At 36.5% G+C, this 18,088-nt stretch overlaps 1 protein-coding gene across 4 annotated transcripts in view; it reads right to left on the reverse strand.

Annotated features, from left to right (window-relative positions):
• Nucleotides 1-18,088, reverse strand: part of MACROD2 (mono-ADP ribosylhydrolase 2) — a 1,929,479-nt gene that overhangs the window by 941,897 nt on the left and 969,494 nt on the right. The gene's annotated exons all lie outside the window — the stretch shown is intronic.

Here is an 18,088-nt window from a genome sequence, read left to right on the forward strand (position 1 = left end):
AGAAACAAGAACCAAGGTGTTGGGGAAAGTGGGAAGATCAGGGAAGTCACTATACATGCCCTGAGAAGCTATGCATGCCCAGCCACCAAAAAAGGACTGTAATGGTTGGATTGTAGAAAGGGGAACTCACTTCTATACAGCTGTTGCCTCTGTAGGCCTATAGTCAGACCTCTGGTTTGGGGGGCCTTAGGCCTTGCTTGGTCAACAGGGTAAGCAGGTGGGAAGAAGCACAAGATATGGGGAGGAGAGAGTGAAGACAAGTAATGACTTGCTGACATCTCTGTATCTTTTACCACATTTAATAACGAAAACTTCAGAGACCAATGACTGCTCCTTCACTTCTACCTTCCAAATTCTTCTTATAGCCAAATCTAACCAGAATCATACAGAGAAGGGGATTTAACTGGAATTACATTTCCAGTTTAACCAAGTTGAAACATTACACACTCAGTTTCCTTATATCTGAATTAAGGTGAGTGATGCTAGCTAGCTCTTTCCTTTACAAGGATGCAAAATGAATAGTATCAGAGGGCAATTGGGATATGTATGTATTAGTCTTTTTCTTCACATACTTTTACTATAATAGTTTGTACTCTCATTGGGGGAGATGGCAAATATTTATATTTGCCTCTAATCTATAATAATAGAAAGAAGTGTTAGTGTTGCTAGTGTTATCTTCTTCCTTTTCTGATTTACCGTGACATCCCACAGGCTTTAGGAAGTCTTTATTTTAATTCACTGAAAATAAATTACTTAACTACATCCATTTTACATTCTTGGCTATGTAAAACTGGTTAGCCAAGAAAGTGGTGTTAGAGACAAAGAGTTTTAAAACTGTTTCTCTTAAGAAATTCTGTTCCCTGTTGTAAATCTTCTGTATGACCTTGAGAAATAACATAAAATTCTTATCTGTTGAGTAAGAATACTCAGTTTTCAATCTTGTGACAAATAATGAGTCAAACCGATTGGAATGGACTCTACTCAGAATGAGCCTGATAGAAATAGGAAGAGAGGATAAACTATTCCTTTCTGAGGCATAGCTGCGTTTTCAATGATTCTGAAAGAAACAGAATTCTCTTGCTTCTTTAATGGAAGCAATGGCTTGCTCTAATAATCAATTATTAAATATTCATAACCCACCTCAAAATGCATTAATTGCTAAGATCCACTTGTCATCATGTACTTTGAGGTTTCCTTTAGTTATGCTTGTAATTCTAATATTGTACAGATATAGAAGTGATAGATCAGCAATATGAAAATTTAAATTTGGAAAAATTATTAAATAATAGAACCACAGATAATCATATTAGTCAATCACTAAGCATTTATAAGCATCTACTATCTGCAAATTGCTTTTCTAGACACTAAGATGCAGAAAAGATTACTTCCTTATAACTACTGCTTGTTATAAGTTTATCATCTTATAGATGTTGGCTTACACAACTCTATCATATGCAGATACTAGCACAATTTTTTTAATTAGTGTTTAACATTTGAGTTGCATTTTGGACAGTTGCATAAAAAAAGAAATTTACAATCCATATCTAGTTTTGAAAGGTTATGTTTGGAAAAAGTGTATTTGACATAGAGAAAAATATTATTCTGGTACTAAAGCATAGCTTGATAAAATAACCAGATTTGGGTGGCTCATAAGAGCAGATAGCCTAAGAAAATGCCCCTCTACCTAGTTGTAAGATTTAGCAAATGAGAATGGATGCTCCATTAAATTTGAATTTCAGCTAGAAAAAAATAAGTTTTAGTGTTAAGTGTGTCCCAATAAAATATTTGGGACATTCTTATACTAATAATTTATTGACTATTTATCGGATATTAAAATTTTATTTGGAGTCTTGTGTTTCATCTCGCAATCCTATCAAGAAGGAAATTAGTGACTGCTAAAATAAAATACAACAGCCCACGGCAATTAAATTTCAAGGGACAGATTAATAGTTCTGGGACCTCTGAAGAAACCTTAAGAACATATGGCCAACTGTCAAGGAAGAACTTTTCTACACCCCTTATCTGCAACCTCTCCATCCTCACTCTGGTAAAATCACAAATTTCAGTTTTCACGCTCCTGAAGGAGTCAAAATGGTAGGTAAAAAGGAAAAGGAAAATCGAAAGATTGTACTCTTCTTCCACCCTAAGCAGCCAGTCCATAGCAGTCCCAAAACTAGATGAGAGAAAGAAGAGTAAACTTTAAATACAATTCAGTTTTAGTAAACACAACTTGGTATTGTAATTTCTGAATTGAGACTGTGATTATCCTGTCCAGTGATGTTAGGATATTTTATTCTCTAAGAGTCATATAAAGTCTGGGAGAAATCAAGTTTTTATCTAGGGGCAGGGGGAAAAATCCCCAATGCATAAAACTTAAGGGGCATTGAGAGACAAGAAAGAGAGAGAGAAAGAGAGGGAGGGAGGAACATTCTGATGCTATTTATTCTGTTCCATGAGTCCTGCTGTTCAACAACATTCAAGTTACATGAGTAAAAGAGCACAGGGAAGTTGACAAAATGGATAGGAAACAGCATTTAATAGACATACAAATGTCCTAGTCATACCCATACACCAACTTTCTCCCCATCCAGGGGCAGAATTTAGTGATTATCCATTGCATATAACACCCAGTGCTCAGTATATCAAGTGCCCTCCTTAATGCCCATTACCCAATTACCTCGTTCCCGTACCCACCTTTCCCCCAGCAACCCTCAGTGTGTTCCCTATAGTCAAAAGTTCCTTATGGTTTACCTCTCTCTCTGTTTTTATCCTATTTTATTTTTCCTTCCCTTCTTCTACTTTTGAAGCAAACATCTCTCCACTGTGGAATATCGTGGTCTAGCTAAGCTCATTTATGCCTTACAGCATAATATACGCAAACATATAAAAATGTAATATGACTGGAGTCATGACGGGAAAGGAATAATAATTACTTGTGAGAGATATCAGTAGAAAGCCATATATGGCTTCTAAGAAATTGGCCAACTGTTGAAGTACATCTTGGCCTATTCACTTGGCCAAAATAAGTCAAACAAGCCAGAATATATCTGATCTCTGAACTATTCTCATGACCATAAAGAGAAACTCATCTAGTGATATGTGTATATATATATATATATATATATATATATATATATATATTTCTGATTTTATATTTATATTTATAATACATATAGGTAAAATATATTATACATAATATATAACATATACACATATATATTCTAACATGGATGTACATATATTATAATATATAATAAAAATTTTTATACCCTATTGGTTGTGAGATAAATGTGAAAAAATTTAATGAAGCAAAGAAAAATCAATAGCAAAAAAAAGTTCTAAAAATTACTCTGTTCATTTCGATATAATTAATGCAGACAGCCATTTGTAGTCACAAACTAATTTTTCCCCAATTTAACAGATTAAATCTAATAGTTACATTAGTTAAATCAGACAGAAAAGTGGGTCCTCTTGGCAGATTTTTAAAAATGAATTTCAGTTATTATTAGACTCCAGAAAACTACAAAGTTTGGAAAGAAGGAGATATTCATACATGTCAAAAAATGAAGAGTTTTCTCACATCTGAACCAAATGGAACAAAAACTATTTGTTCAACCATAATTTCATATTTCATAATGGGATCCCCTTATAAAAGAACTTCCAAACTTTGACCACACTTTGAGTCAACAAAGAGTTGTCTTCATTATAATTTATAAATAAGCATACATACTTTAAGTAGGCATTCGACCTTACAAGATGGATGGATTTGGTTTTACCTTCTTTCGGGGGTGGGTGGGTAAGTTTACCTTCAAATGCCTTTCCTTCCTCTAAGATATATGATTAGTTTTTACTACTTAAAGCAACCTAGGCTTCAAAACACTCTGCAGAGCCACTTTTCACATTTTAGAAAGTGTGTAATCTGCATTTACCTGTCTAATTTTGGGTCACATTTAAGAAGAGGAAAAATCAGCATATATGGACAACAAGGTTAGAATCCAAAGTCAATTTACATATGAGCATTTTCATTATTTGATTGAATTGATCAAAATGTACACTGGACAACTAATCAATTGAGATAAATATAGAAACATATTGTGTGTATTAAACACTTTAAGCCCATATTTGTCTTTAAACCGAAGTGATGTGCTGTATCAACAGTGTTTTTTAGTCAGTACCATACAGAAGTCAGGTTGCATCCAAATTAATATGCGTAATTCTATTTTAATCCTGAGATGGAAAAATGGCAGGTCAAAGAGTCATTGAAAGCTCTCTTCATATGATGCTTTAGAGCATAAGGCAGAGGTAAAAATAAAATTACACTAAGTGTTCTTCGAGGATTTCTGTGATTGATTGGTTGTATGGATTTAAAAAACATAATTACAGTCAGGAAGATTTCCATAGTATGAAACACACTTATGTCATGGAGATATGGTCCTAAATGCAGTTATGTTCTTTAAGATATGTTCAAAACCTGTGCCTCTATTGTACTTTTTATGCTAAGGTGACAAACCTTCTCTGGACTATACTCAGTTGCTCCCTACCTAACAAATTTTAATTTGGCTTGTACATTAAAAGTAAAGTTTCTGATTTAGTTTCTGACTTTAAAAAATCAAAATCAGATAGAGATAGATAGATAAATAGATATATTTCTTAATTATCTTAAAAAATCATATCTGCCATTGCTGGGATAGAATTGATGGTGCAAGTAGTGGGCTTCATGAGTGTCAGCTGCTGCCTTTAGAAAGGCATGTGCTTTCCCAATGGCAATAATTTTCTCTTCTCTCCATTTTCTCTTCTCTTGCTCTCCCTCTTTTCTTTCCTCTTGTCTCTTCTCTCTCTCTCTCCCTAATGTCTTTCCTGAGCCCTTATCTCTGATTTTATTAATCTCTCTAGTCTCTACAGGCATTAGTGTTTGCCATCCTAGGTCATAAATATTATTGTTTTATTTTTAACTCTTTCCACAAAGACAGCAGCAAATGTTATGATAGTAGTCCCTAAAACATCCTTTCTTTTGTACAATTTTAAAAATAATTTAAGCTGTGTTAAAAAACCCTTAGGGTATTCATTTTTTAAAAGAAAAAATAATTCTTGATTGATAGGTTATATAAAGCATGGTTCATTTATCCAGCAGAGTATTATAAAACCATTACAAGGAAAACTGAGCAGTGTTCAAAATATATTGTTAAGAGACAAATAAAATTGAAAAATATTATGCACAAAAATATGCTTCCAGGCTTAGTCACAAGACACTTAACAGTAGATACCTATGGAATTGGGAATGTGTGTGCTGGGGCGGTATAGAGAAAAAAAAAATTACTTACAGTTTACCCTTCCTTACTATTTAGATTTACCATCAGCAGAAATTATCCTTAAAATTAAGAATGATTTTTAAGTTCCTAAGGCGAATACATTTAAAAAATATATCTTAAAAAATAAAAATATCTTATATGTATGCATATCATTTTATTTACATAACATTTTCACAAACATTGTTACCTAATATAGTCTTTACAATAACCTTATAGGTACGCACTTAGATAATACACTATTTATTTATTTATTTATTTATTTATTTATTTAGAGAGTGAGCGAGCTCGGGGGAGGAGCAAAAGGAGAGGAAAAGAACCTTATGCAGTCTTTTATAGAGTGCTAGGCATGGAGGCATGTGGGGTTCCATCTCAGGACCCTGAAATCATGACCTGAGCTGAAATGAAGAGTCCAAAGCTTAACTAAATGAGCCTGCCTAGGCATTTTTTTTTCTTTTTTAGAAAATGAAAAAAAAAAAAAAAAGACAGGATTAATCAAACCTACATAAGATTCTATAACCAGAAAGATATAAAGCCAGAATCACACCAAGTCTATCTGTCAGGATAGGATAGGTTATTATTAGGTAGGAACAAATACGACTCCCACATCAGTAGCTTCAAACCACAAAAGATTTTTGGTTTTTGTTTTGTTTTTGTTTTTGTTTCCTGTCTAGTAAGGATTCGCTATACCTCTGTTTTATATTATTTTCATCCTGGAACACCAGCTACCATCTAGATTATTGCTAGTCATCATGGCAAAGGACAGGTCTTATGTTGCAGTGAAAGCCTTGGCAACTTCTACTTACAACTCATTGGCCAAAACTGGTCATACACTCTATGCAATCACGAGAACTCCAGTAAATATAATGTTGCTGTATATCTGGAACTGAGGGTGCAGGATAGGGGGATGGATATAATAACTGGTAAACTTAATGACTAATACCTCAAAGCCTCTAACTCCAGGTCTCTCATTATAAATTAATATAGCTTTATGGATCTCCAAGTACATCATGTTTAGAAGGAAACTTTCATTTACAACCACCTTGATATAAATGATTTAAAATATATGTAGAACTGAGTGCATGTGTGTGTCTGTGTATCACACTCATATATGTTATGTGACTCTATAAAAGTGTCCTATCCTATTTTTCTTTTTTACTCACATTTGATCAGATTATTGTATTGTATGTACACTTACGTTATATAAATGTTTTGTCTTTTGGTAGGTAGGAAGAACAATAGAAGCTGAGTATCTCAATGCCCACTTAGTCACGTCAAGTGCAGAATATTAACAGAAGAGAAAGCCAGCTGCAGCCTGTAGATAGCATACTGCACTGCATGGCACACACTATAAACAAGTATCTCCAAACATTCACAGGCTCTTAACCTCAATCACATATCCTTAATCAGATGTCAATTCAGTAGCAAATTTTCTAAATAATGATGATGTAACATTCATTAGCAAATAGGAGACATCAATTACATTAAGCATCATGCTTGGGCTGCCAGATAATCATGAATAAAACACATTTATAAGCCATGTGCTTTTCAGCCAAGGACAACAATGCAAGCAGTGATTTAGTTATCAGAGAAACATACAGAAAGATATTTTACTTTAGCAAGTGTCACAGTAGCTGTTAATTAGATGCAGGTAATTGAAGTATATGACAAAAATTTAAGAATATCAGGACCAATAGTGCAGATTAAAAGTCCTTTTCAGGAAGAAAGCACATGCCAAAACTAGAAAGTTATGATATGTGAGGCCTGCAACTGAGCAACTTATAATCCAGATAGGGGGAGAAGACCTGTTGGGCAGGCATCATGATAGCACAGGAGGAGGGGATAAAAGGAAAACACCACCAACAACTCAACTGGAGAAGGGTGTCTTTAAGAGTCACTTCAAAGGAATCCAGAATTTGGAAACTGAGTGGATATGGACAGACAGATAAATAAGCAGAGCAGTACAAGGAATATTAACTCCCTCCCCAGTGCATACGAGCATGTGTGTGTGCGTATACATGGACACATGCACACATGCATGCACACACACAGACACAGATATAACACTAGTTTGCTGGGAGTACTCATATCACAGAAAATCTAAAATTGTTTTATATTTTCCTGCTGGTAGAAGGAAGTCTGGTCTTGGGCATGCTGACTTTAGAGGGTGGAGGGACGTGGGTTTGAAATGTTTTTTGGGGGCAGCCTGGGTGGCTCAGCAGTTTAGTGCCACCTTCAGCCCAGGGCCTGATCCTGGAGTGTCCCGGGATTGAAAAGGAAAAGAGGGAAGGGGAAGAAGAAGGAGAAGGAGAAGGAGAAGGAGAAGGAGAAGAAGAAGAAGACGAAGAAGAAGAAGAAGAAGAAAGAAGAAGAAATAAAGAAAAGGAGGAGTAGAAGAAGAAGAGGAGAGGGAGGAGGAGGAGGAAGAAGAAGAGGAAGGAGAAAAACTGGTCTGGAGATAAATCAACTGAGAACATCAGAATGAACCAACTTCCTTGAAGTTATTGAGTAAAAAACAAATCTGTGATCCTAGAGGAGAACACAGGCAACAGCCTCTTTGAACTCGGCCACAGTAACTTCTTGCAAGATACATCCACGAAGGCAAAAGAAACAAAAGCAAAAATGAACTATTGGGACTTCATCAAGGTAAGAAGCTTTTGCACAGCAAAGGATACAGTCAACAAAACTAAAAGACAACCTACAGAATGGGAGAAGATATTTGCAAATGACATATCAGATAAAGGGCTAGTTTCCAAGATCTATAAATAACTTATTAAACTCAACACCAAAGAAACAAACAATCCAATCATGAAATGGGCAAAAGACATGAACAGAAATCTCACAGAGGAAGACATGGACATGGCCAACACGCACCTGAGAAAATGCTCCGCATCACTTGCCATCAGGGAAATACAAATCAAAACCACAATGAGATACCACCTCACACCAGTGAGAATGGGGAAAATTAACAAGGCAGGAAACCACAAATGTTGGAGAGGATGTGGAGAAAAGGGAACCCTCTTGCACTGTTGGTGGGAATGTGAACTGGTGCAGCCACTCTGGAAAACTGTGTGGAGGGTCCTCAAAGAGTTAAAAATAGACCTGCCCTACAACCCAGCAATTGCACTGCTGAGGATTTACCCCAAAGATGCAGATGCAATGAAACGCCAGGACACCTGCACCCCGATGTTTCTAGCAGCAATGTCCACAATAGCCAAACTGTGGAAGGAGCCTCAGTGTCCATCGAAAGATGAATGGATAAAGATGTGGTTTATGTATACAATGGAATATTACTCACCATTAGAAACGACAAATACCCACCATTTGCTTCAACGTGGATGGAACTGGAGGGTATTATGCTGAGTGAAATGAGTCAATCAGAGAAGGACAAACATTATATGTTCTCATTCATTTGGGGAATATAAGTAATAGTGAAAGGGAATAGAAGGGAAGGGAGAAGAAATGGGTAGGAAATATCAGAAAGGGAGACAGAACATGAGGGACTCCTAACTCTGGGAAACGAACTAAGGGTGGCAGAAGGGGAGGAGGGCGGGGGGTTGGGGTGAATGGGTGACGGGCACTGAGGTGGGCACTTGACGGGATGAGCACGGGGTGTTATTCTGTATGTAGGCAAATTGAACACCAATAAAAAAAATTATTTAAAAAAAGGAATCTTTTTTTTACTTGACTGCAACCACATGATTCCACATGTGTGAACACCTGCACATATGGGATTTATGAATTTATCAATTAGAGCCTGATTTATGAATTTACTAAGGAAGTAAAAGAAGGAAGAAAACCAGGTTTCACAACACCTTCATCAGACAGGTTAGGCCTAATGTGCTCTGGGTAGCAGACAGAAATACCTGTAAACACTGTTTTTCCCCTAGGTATCAAATATGTGCCAGAAAATCCTTCACTACATTTCTACAAAAGCCATCAGCATAGATGACACCTGTTGTCATAACTGAGTGAACTTAAGGAAAGAACAAGACAGACCAGCTCAGGACACTCTTAGAGAAGTGGGAAAAGTGCCCTGTGTCACTGGGTGCTTAGAATTCCCAAGCTTAGGTCTTAACCTCAGAAGCTATTTAGAAGAGTATTAAAAATTTAACTGAGGGATGTCTGGGTGGCTCAGCAGTTTAGAGCCTGCCTTTGGCCCGGGGTGTGGTCCTGGAGACCTGGGATCGAGTCCCAAATCAGGCTTCCTGCATGGAGCCTGCTTCTCCCTCTGCCTGTGTCTCTGCCTATCTCTCTCTCTCTCTCTCTCTCTCTCTCTCTCTCTGTGTGTTTCATGAATAAATAAATAAAATCTTAAAAATAATAATTAACTGAGTGAAGTTGTGTGTTCTGATTAAGGTCTGCTATTACCTGCTAACATGCACCCAGGGCATGGTGAAGGCCATGATAAACTTGTTTCTATATCTTCTTCAGCTACTGGAGACCTTAAATAGCCCCTATTTTTTTTTTCTGTTCTATATAAGCTTAAATATTATTAGGTTCTCTTAGAAACTGGTGCACTGGGGATTCCTTGTGTGTTAAAAGGTTGTTGTATAGGAGTTTAAAAGCTTTAGTTCGGTTACCCTTGACTGTTTTAAACCAAAAATGACTCTATTTTGTAGAAAATTCTTACATTGCCTCTTAACTTAAATGCTGCATTTTAATACTGAATTATTTTTAGATAAGACAAAATATGCATAAATATTATTGAATATGTCTATGGGATAAACGACTACATAGAATGTTCCATCTGGTAGAGTCCCGACAAGAAACAGATGACACTTTCAAATTGAGTAATTGGAAAATGGTTAGTAGAGAGACTATTTACAAAGGTGTGGAAAGGCTTTAGCAGTTACTAGGGCTAGTGCCATTCCTTCAGACTAGTAAGCAGGGCATTGTCACTATCCAAGACCAATAAGCATGAAGAAGAGGAGGAGTTACCAGAATGTGGAGAAAAACAAGAAATAAACACCTCACCTCTGTTCTCCTCTCCTCTTCAGACTTCCTGATGGTGCTGCCTACCACCCAAACCCAAAAGGAAGCCAGAAGGCCAAGAAACCAATTAAGACATTCCATTAGATTACCTTCCAAGGCAGAGAAAAGGAAGAAGAGTGGCTTTGGAGAGCAAACACAACCAGCAGAGATGTACTTACTGACTCGGAGAAGTGTGTGTTTGTGTATACAGAAAACAAGAATAATCTTGATTATGGGATTTTGATTTTCAAAATCATATATTTTGGAGACAACTAAGACTTATATTACAGTCAAACTATCCTGGCTGGGATCAAGCGTACAAAGTATTTAAGAGAAGCAGAGTAGGAGAAAACAGAGCTCACCTCAACAATCCCCAGGCCAAAAGCTGCTCTTTGGGGGAAAGAGGAAAGAGAAGATCTACAGACTCAGGAGTAGAGAGGCCTGTGACAATCACTCAAAAAGAACCACTCAGGAAGAGACAAATCCCAGAGAAAGAATGTGAGCATGCCGTGTTGAGGCAAGGTTCAGGAAACTCAAGTGGATGAAGGGAGCCAGGTGCAATACAACAGGGAGTGGTGGGGAGAGAGCCCAGGTCCCATCTAATTGTGGGGGGAGGGGGGAGGGCAGTACCAGCCAGCTGCATGGGGAACATCCATGCAAGAATACACGTACTAAGTCTGTGCATTTCTAATTGTTCAATAGACACCAGAAAACTAGATTATCGAAGTAAAACTTCCAGATTTACATAGTTTTATGGGCTAAATAAAATGCATCTGTGGACCAAACTCAGTTCACACCCTGGTTCTAGGCAGATGGAGTTCTAGAGGTATACTATGCAGCAGGGAGATTTGCTAAACCTAAGGGGCCATGTAGATTGGAATGAAGAACATATGAAGGTAGACTTAGGACCAAGGAGCATGTGGAACCTTCAATACATGGCCTGACTCAACACAAACTTCCAGGAATGTTGATAAAACCCAGGTAAGGGAAAAGGAATATTCAAAATTTAAACTGAATGGTTTTTGTGTCATGTCTATAGAATCATAACCTACCCCGCCCCCTCAAAAAAATAGCATTGTAGAAAAATAAAGCAATCACTGCTCATCTATATTCCCCAGTTCTCTTCAGTAAGCTCTGGCTTTAAAATTGCAGGGCATAATCTAAAATTTCTGCCTACCCATTCTACCATCCTGCTGAAGGTATATAAGCAGATTTGATCACTGGGATCTTCTGCTTCCATTCTATATAACTATCAATTTGGTGATCTGCTGCTGATGAAATTTTAGGTGCTGAGTTGGGAATCTTTCCAGTTCATCCAGAGTGAAGCAAGGGTTCATGGTCAAAATGAACTACATTAAAATGATCCAGACTCTGGCCCTGGAGTAGCCATAATTCACTGTGAAACCTAGAATAAGAGGCTTCTTCCTAGTGTGACCCTAATACTCTTGTCATAAAATGTGAGAGGCAGGTGTCAGATCCTAGCTGAACACTGAAATCTCATTCCATTATACGATCCTATAGGTGATTAGGTGGAAGCATACTGAAAATGAATGAGCATTCCATAAATGAAAAATCTTATTATTTTTGTATAACTGATTCTTCCAAACAAATTCAGCTTTTCTTTTTATAGAAGGAGGTTAGCCATTCCCCTTCCTTTTTTTTTTTTTGTATACTTTAAAAACTGTTGGAATTTATATATTTCTTCTGCATTTTCCCTCTTTTACAGCAGTCAGTAAATTCTCTGGAAGATAGGTTATGGAAATAACCTACAGAATTTCACTTTCTATTTGTCATGGACTAATTTATAACCCAAGGAAACAGAACACTTCCTTATTGTGTGGTTCTTTCTTCTTCTTTCTCCTTCTTCTTCTTCTTCTTCTTCTTCTTCTTCTTCTTCTTCTTCTTCTTCTTCTTCTTCTTCTTCTTCTTCTTCTTCTTCTTCTTCTTCTTCTTCTTCTTCTTCTTCTTCTTCTCTTCTTCTTCTTCTTCTTCTTCTTCTTCTTCTTCTTCTTCTTCTTCTTCTTCTTCTTTCTTCTTCTTTCTTCTTCTTCTTTCTTCTTCTTCTTCTTCTTCTTCTCTTCTTCTTCTTCTTCTTCTTCTTCTTCTTCTTCTTCTTCTTCTTCTTCTTCTTCTTCTTCTTCTTCTTCTTCTTCTTCTTCTCCTCCTCCTCCTCCTCCTCCTCCTCCTCCTTCTTCTTCTTCTTCTTCTTTTTCTTTTTTTTAAATTTTTCTTTCACCAGTGTAGTCTAAGACCAGGAACCACATATTTATTACTCATGATTTGGGTCTCCAAACTTTTCTGAAATCCTCCCACCAACTTTCTTGTCCCTGAATTGCTTTAAGATCTTCAGGTTCATAGAAACCTGCTTGGCATGCATAATATGGTTCAGTACCACATGTTTTTCTATCATTTGAAGATATATTTCAGTCTATAAGGATGAAAAGATCTCTCTAATATTTTGTATTATTGAACAATGACATGGAACATTTCAATATTAAAACTCAAAGAAGCAATGATAGAAAAATTAAATATTCAGTGTCAAGAAGGCTACAAATCGGAGAAAAGAAAAACATGCAAAATCTAGAAGTGATATCCTTAAAAAAATAGTCTAGAGGTAGATGTTTGTCTGAAATTGGAAATGTGGTCAGATGTAGACATTTGGAATTTTGATCAATATTGAGCAGGTGGTAATATTATTGATAAAATTATTCTGGCCAAGAGATGCCCTCCAATGACTGAACAGTGTAAAAATTAAAATTTTGTTCATGCCCTTTCTGGCTCTAGTATTATAGAATTAAAGGAAGCTCCAATTTCTTGGCTTTTTCTTCTTCAAATGGAGATCACTGACTATTGGGTTCCAATTTTTAAAACCACACAATTAACTGAAGTGAGTCAATAACAAAGCTTGAATATAAAAACAAATCAGTATGTCAAGAATGCATATGACAAGCCATGCCAGTAAATTAGATGAATTGCAAGAATTTCAACCAAAAAGTGAGTTCCAAAAGAATGAAAAAAATGAAATATTTCACCTACTTCGATCAATTATTAATACTTATGGCAGACTTGATCTTTACCCAAGGATCTGGTAACAGCCATTAACACTTAGTTCACCTCAAGAACTGAACTTCATAATTGGATAAAAGTGCTAAAAGCCAAGGACCTAGAGTTACTTAAATATATTACAAATATTATAAATTGCCACAATGAATAGGTCAGCCCAGAAAAAAAAAAAAAAAAAAAAAACACTGAGCATAGCTAAGAGGTTGTTTAGTAGGAGAGAAAATAATGCCATTTGCTGGTCAATGATCTGATGGGGTCAGAGAAAAACATTTTAAACCCATAGAGGTGGGTAGCCAAGGGGGCTCAGTGGTTTAGTGCCTCCTTCAGCACGGGGTGTGATCCTGGAGACCTGGGATCGAGTCACACGTCAGGCTCCCTGCATGGAGCCTACTTCTCCCTCTGCCTGTGTCTGTCTGTCTGTCTGTCTCCCCCTCCCCCAATGTCTCTCATGAATAAATAAATTAAATCTTTATAAATAAATAAATAAATAAATAAATAAATAAATAATAAATAAACAAACCCATAGAGGAAAACTATACATGGGCAGTTGGCAACCTAAAAAGGATAGAGGAAACAGCAATCTATCATTGGAGTGGAGGGGAGTGAGACTTGAGATAAGGGTCCCCTACAGACACACCCTCACCTCTGTCCTAATTGGGCCACTCCAATTGCCCACTCTAGTACAATCCAACCAGTAGAAACAGAGTCCTTTTAAAAACCCTTGGCTGGAGGCTGTAACATTGGGATAGAGTGTGGATAACAATGACAAGATAATATATTAAGCCATTGTCACTATGATCTAAGGTTAAGTCTGGAGAGAAGAGGGAAAAATTGGACCTGGCCAAAGGTTCTGTTGAGAAGGGTCGCATTAGGGCTCTTGTAAGTGGTGAAAAAACTGAATCTCAGCATAGTTCGCAGCAAATGGACATGCTTCACTCCCACAATATATGGACAATGCTTCACAACCAAGAAGCTCCCTATAGAAACCTTGAGATAATTGTCATTAAAGCTATCAGCAAGGACTCTGAGACATCAAACCCTCCAGAAACTGAGAGTATCCAAAAGTTTACAACGACTAGATTCAGATGACATTCTCACATTGGGAAAAGTTACTCCTAGACTTGGGCGGGTGCGGGGAGGGGAAAGGGAGTGATGATAGAGGTAAAAAGGTAAAACCTGAGATGAGATGTCAGCCATAAATATTACTTGTCTCCAGTTAATTCCTCATTCAGGGCTGCCTTCTGTCTGACCCTTAATGAGCCTTATGGTAACTTTCTGTTTAGTTAAGTGCCACATCCTTCTCCTCCACTCTCCTCTATTTCCCCCTGAAATCCGGCATTTTGTTTTGTTAAGTGGCTTGCCTTTACTAGGAACTCAATCCTTTGTTGACCTAATTAACTCATTAGGAATTTAATGAATTCTTTGCCTGGCTATTTGCATGATCAAATCATACATGTGGTGTAAGGAATGAAGGCTCTATTTCATATCATCATGGTCTTTACCTCACTGATTCATTCACATGAGATAGTATCAGTACATCTCTTGCCTTGCCTAACCTAAGCTGCATTCAAAAGATGTCTTCAGACCAGCCAACTAGGGACCATTACTTTGTCTCAAGATTGGGTAGGTCTGAACTTATCCTTATGAGGTATGTGTTGGTTCCACTACACTGAACATAGAGCCTAAATAACAAGTGAAACGTGTTCTAGAAATTCTGGGCTTGCTGGTTATATATTTTCACTTCAGGCATAGTACAGTTACAAAAATGAACAAGTGGCCTCTGATCATTCATACTTAGGAAGCTCCTAATAGGTTTATCCTATATTTTACAATATCCTTGGCCACAATCAATAATAGAGACCAGAAGTAGGGCATAAGAAAAATACACGGCTAACCTCAAAGAATTTTTGGAAAGAATTCCTTGATTAATAAATTGGAAACTATCCTCAGGTTGTAAATAAAACCTCATTTACAACCAGAAGAACTTATTTCCTCCTTTATAACTAATATTTTACTTCATATTCTTTTCTTGAAATGATTAGAGATAAAAGCCAATCATATACATAATCTAGTTTTGAGGTAAAAATTATCCAGAGATATAAATGTTTGAAATTTTAATGTTTTCATTTCTAATCACACCAAAGAATTAGTGAATGATATGGTGGGGGGGTGGGGATTGGGGGAATAAGATTATTTCTTCTGTCTTAATAATGTGTTACTAACAAAATGGGAAATACTCTAAGCGTTTTACATACATTATCTCATTTACTACTCTTGACAATCCTGTAAGGTAGGAAACTAATTATGAGATCATCCTATAATTAATACATGGTAAGATCAAAATTTGCAACCTGGATTATCATCAAGTATAACTCAAAAAAAAAAAAAAAAAGAAAGGCAAGGGGCCGCATCAAGGATCAAGGAGGTAGGAAAAAGTGACCAAAAGTGGGGAAATTCTAGTCTGTCTCCAACACACTGAATAAAAGGCCAGCACAGAAGCCAAAACAAAACAAAACAAAAAACCCAAACCCAAAATCCAAAAACTGAAACCATATGACAGTCTTGGTCTAAGTATCATCCTAAAGAGCTGAATTACAAAGGTCCAGGTGTAGTGGTATCTATTCTGGGTGAGCAAGTTTATTTAAAAATGCCACATAAGAAAACTCCACATTAATTCTCCAAATTCATCTTTTTTCCAGCAACTTTTCAAGAAAAGAATTTAAATAAAGTATGGCTTTTAAAGATCTTTCACTAATACCCACTTAAATCATACTTCTTCCTTATATCCTTCATAGGGGATTGAGCCTCTAAAATTAATTTCCCAAAGTGGCAACTGACTTGAATTAAAAGATATAAAGACATTATTTCTAGTACTATAATGTAGTAAAAGATCACAAAGTTTTAGACAGTAAACCACATGTAAATAAGCAGGAAACTTTGTTCTTCATAATTAGCAAAAAAAAAAAAAAGAGAAGCTTTAGTTTATTAATGCTTGCAATTTTGGTATAGTAGGTGCTAAACAAATTTGCTTTTCTATGTGCCAAATTCTAGAACTGCTTGTCAGTAATGAGATGTTTTTCTAAAGATATAACTTTGGGTACAAAATAGTGATGTTTATTTTTTGTTCACACTGACTTAGCCATATTGTTGAGTTAACTCTACACCTAAATCACAGTGGGCACAAGACCCCATAAGCTAGGTTAGTCCTGATTATTAGGTAGAATAGTGGTTCTCATACTTCAGTGTGTATCAGATTTCACCTGCAGGACTTGTTAAAACAGATTGCTGGGGGCCGCCCCAGAGTTCCTGATTCAAGCCCAATAATCTATTTAATATGTTCCTTGGTGATGCTGATGGTGCTGAGCTGGGAACACATTTGGAGAATTACTGAAGTAGAAGAAATGGAAGTAGATGGTCATCATAGTTTACTGGAATCATAGATTATCTATTATTTGAAAGCATTATCTCTCCACTTGCTAGTTGTTTGTATTTATTTATTTATTTATTTATTTATTTATTTATTTATTTATTTATATTTACTTACTTACTTATTCGTAAAAGACACAGAGAGGGAGAGGCAGAGATACAGGCAGAGGGAGAAGCAGGATCCATGAGGGAGCCTGATGTGGGACTTGATCCCAGGACTCCAAGATCACACCCTGGGCCAAAAGCAGGCACTAAACCACTGAGCCACCCAGAGATCCCCACTAGTTGTCTTTCTGGAGATAATACTGAGTCAAGAAAATAGATGATATTTCAATATGAAAAAATCTGTATTATTCTCAATATTGTCTCTTAGAAGCAAGTTCGAACAAAAAGGAAAATAAATCTATTAGAAACAATAAGAAATTGGTAAGTTGACTAAGTATAAATATACATAACACTTCTACACATAGGCCAAATAAATCAATTGAAGTACTTATTTGGGTTTTATTTTCCCTCCATTTCTTACTCATCTATTCCTCTATACTGGAAAAGGGAGCCAATTAATTCTCAGTACCCCTAGCCTTAGACTTGGGAGTTGCTACACTAAAGGCAACAGTAGCCTGCAAATAGCTGGCTGGTCTGGTTTTTGTTTCCACTGAAGCCTGATACCCTAAAAAAGAGTTATAGTAGGAAGAAAAGGGGAAAAAGCAAGGTTGGCAGTGCAAGAGAGAAAAATATCCATGGCTGGGAAGGGAAATGAGTTTGCAGATCCCAAGGATTGCCTGGCAGGTGGAGAAAATGGTTGAAACAGGATCAACTCTTGTAATAATCTCTTGGCCTAGGTAAAGGCCCCATGGCCCCTTGGTATTAGCACAGCAGAAATGCCCACATCTTTTTGTGACCATCTTGTCACACTGATGGTCTCAGCAGCCTCCATGATGAAATGAAGCTACGTCCCACTTCTAAGTATCATGTATCTCAGTGACCTTAGAGAAGGAAAAGAAAGTTCCATAAATACTGGGATTGATTTATTTGCCTGATAGGGCAAAGGGATAGGGAAAGGGTGGATGGTTGACCTGAGGTAATACTAAATTTGACTAAAAGAAAATAAAGAAATAAGGATATTTCTTGTATGCCCAAATTTGATTATCAATTTATATTTAGTCTATATTAAACAGAGTCCATACTTATTTTATATTAAAAAAACAACTTTCCTATATGACAAGAAAATAATTCCATTAACAATGCAATAAAATTACAAAATACCTAAGACTATTTTTTTTTTTTTATGTGCAGGAAACATATAAGGAAAACTGCAA

This window comes from Canis lupus, chromosome 24 (genome assembly GCF_003254725.2).
Source record: "Canis lupus dingo isolate Sandy chromosome 24, ASM325472v2, whole genome shotgun sequence".
NCBI lineage: Eukaryota > Metazoa > Chordata > Mammalia > Carnivora > Canidae > Canis > Canis lupus.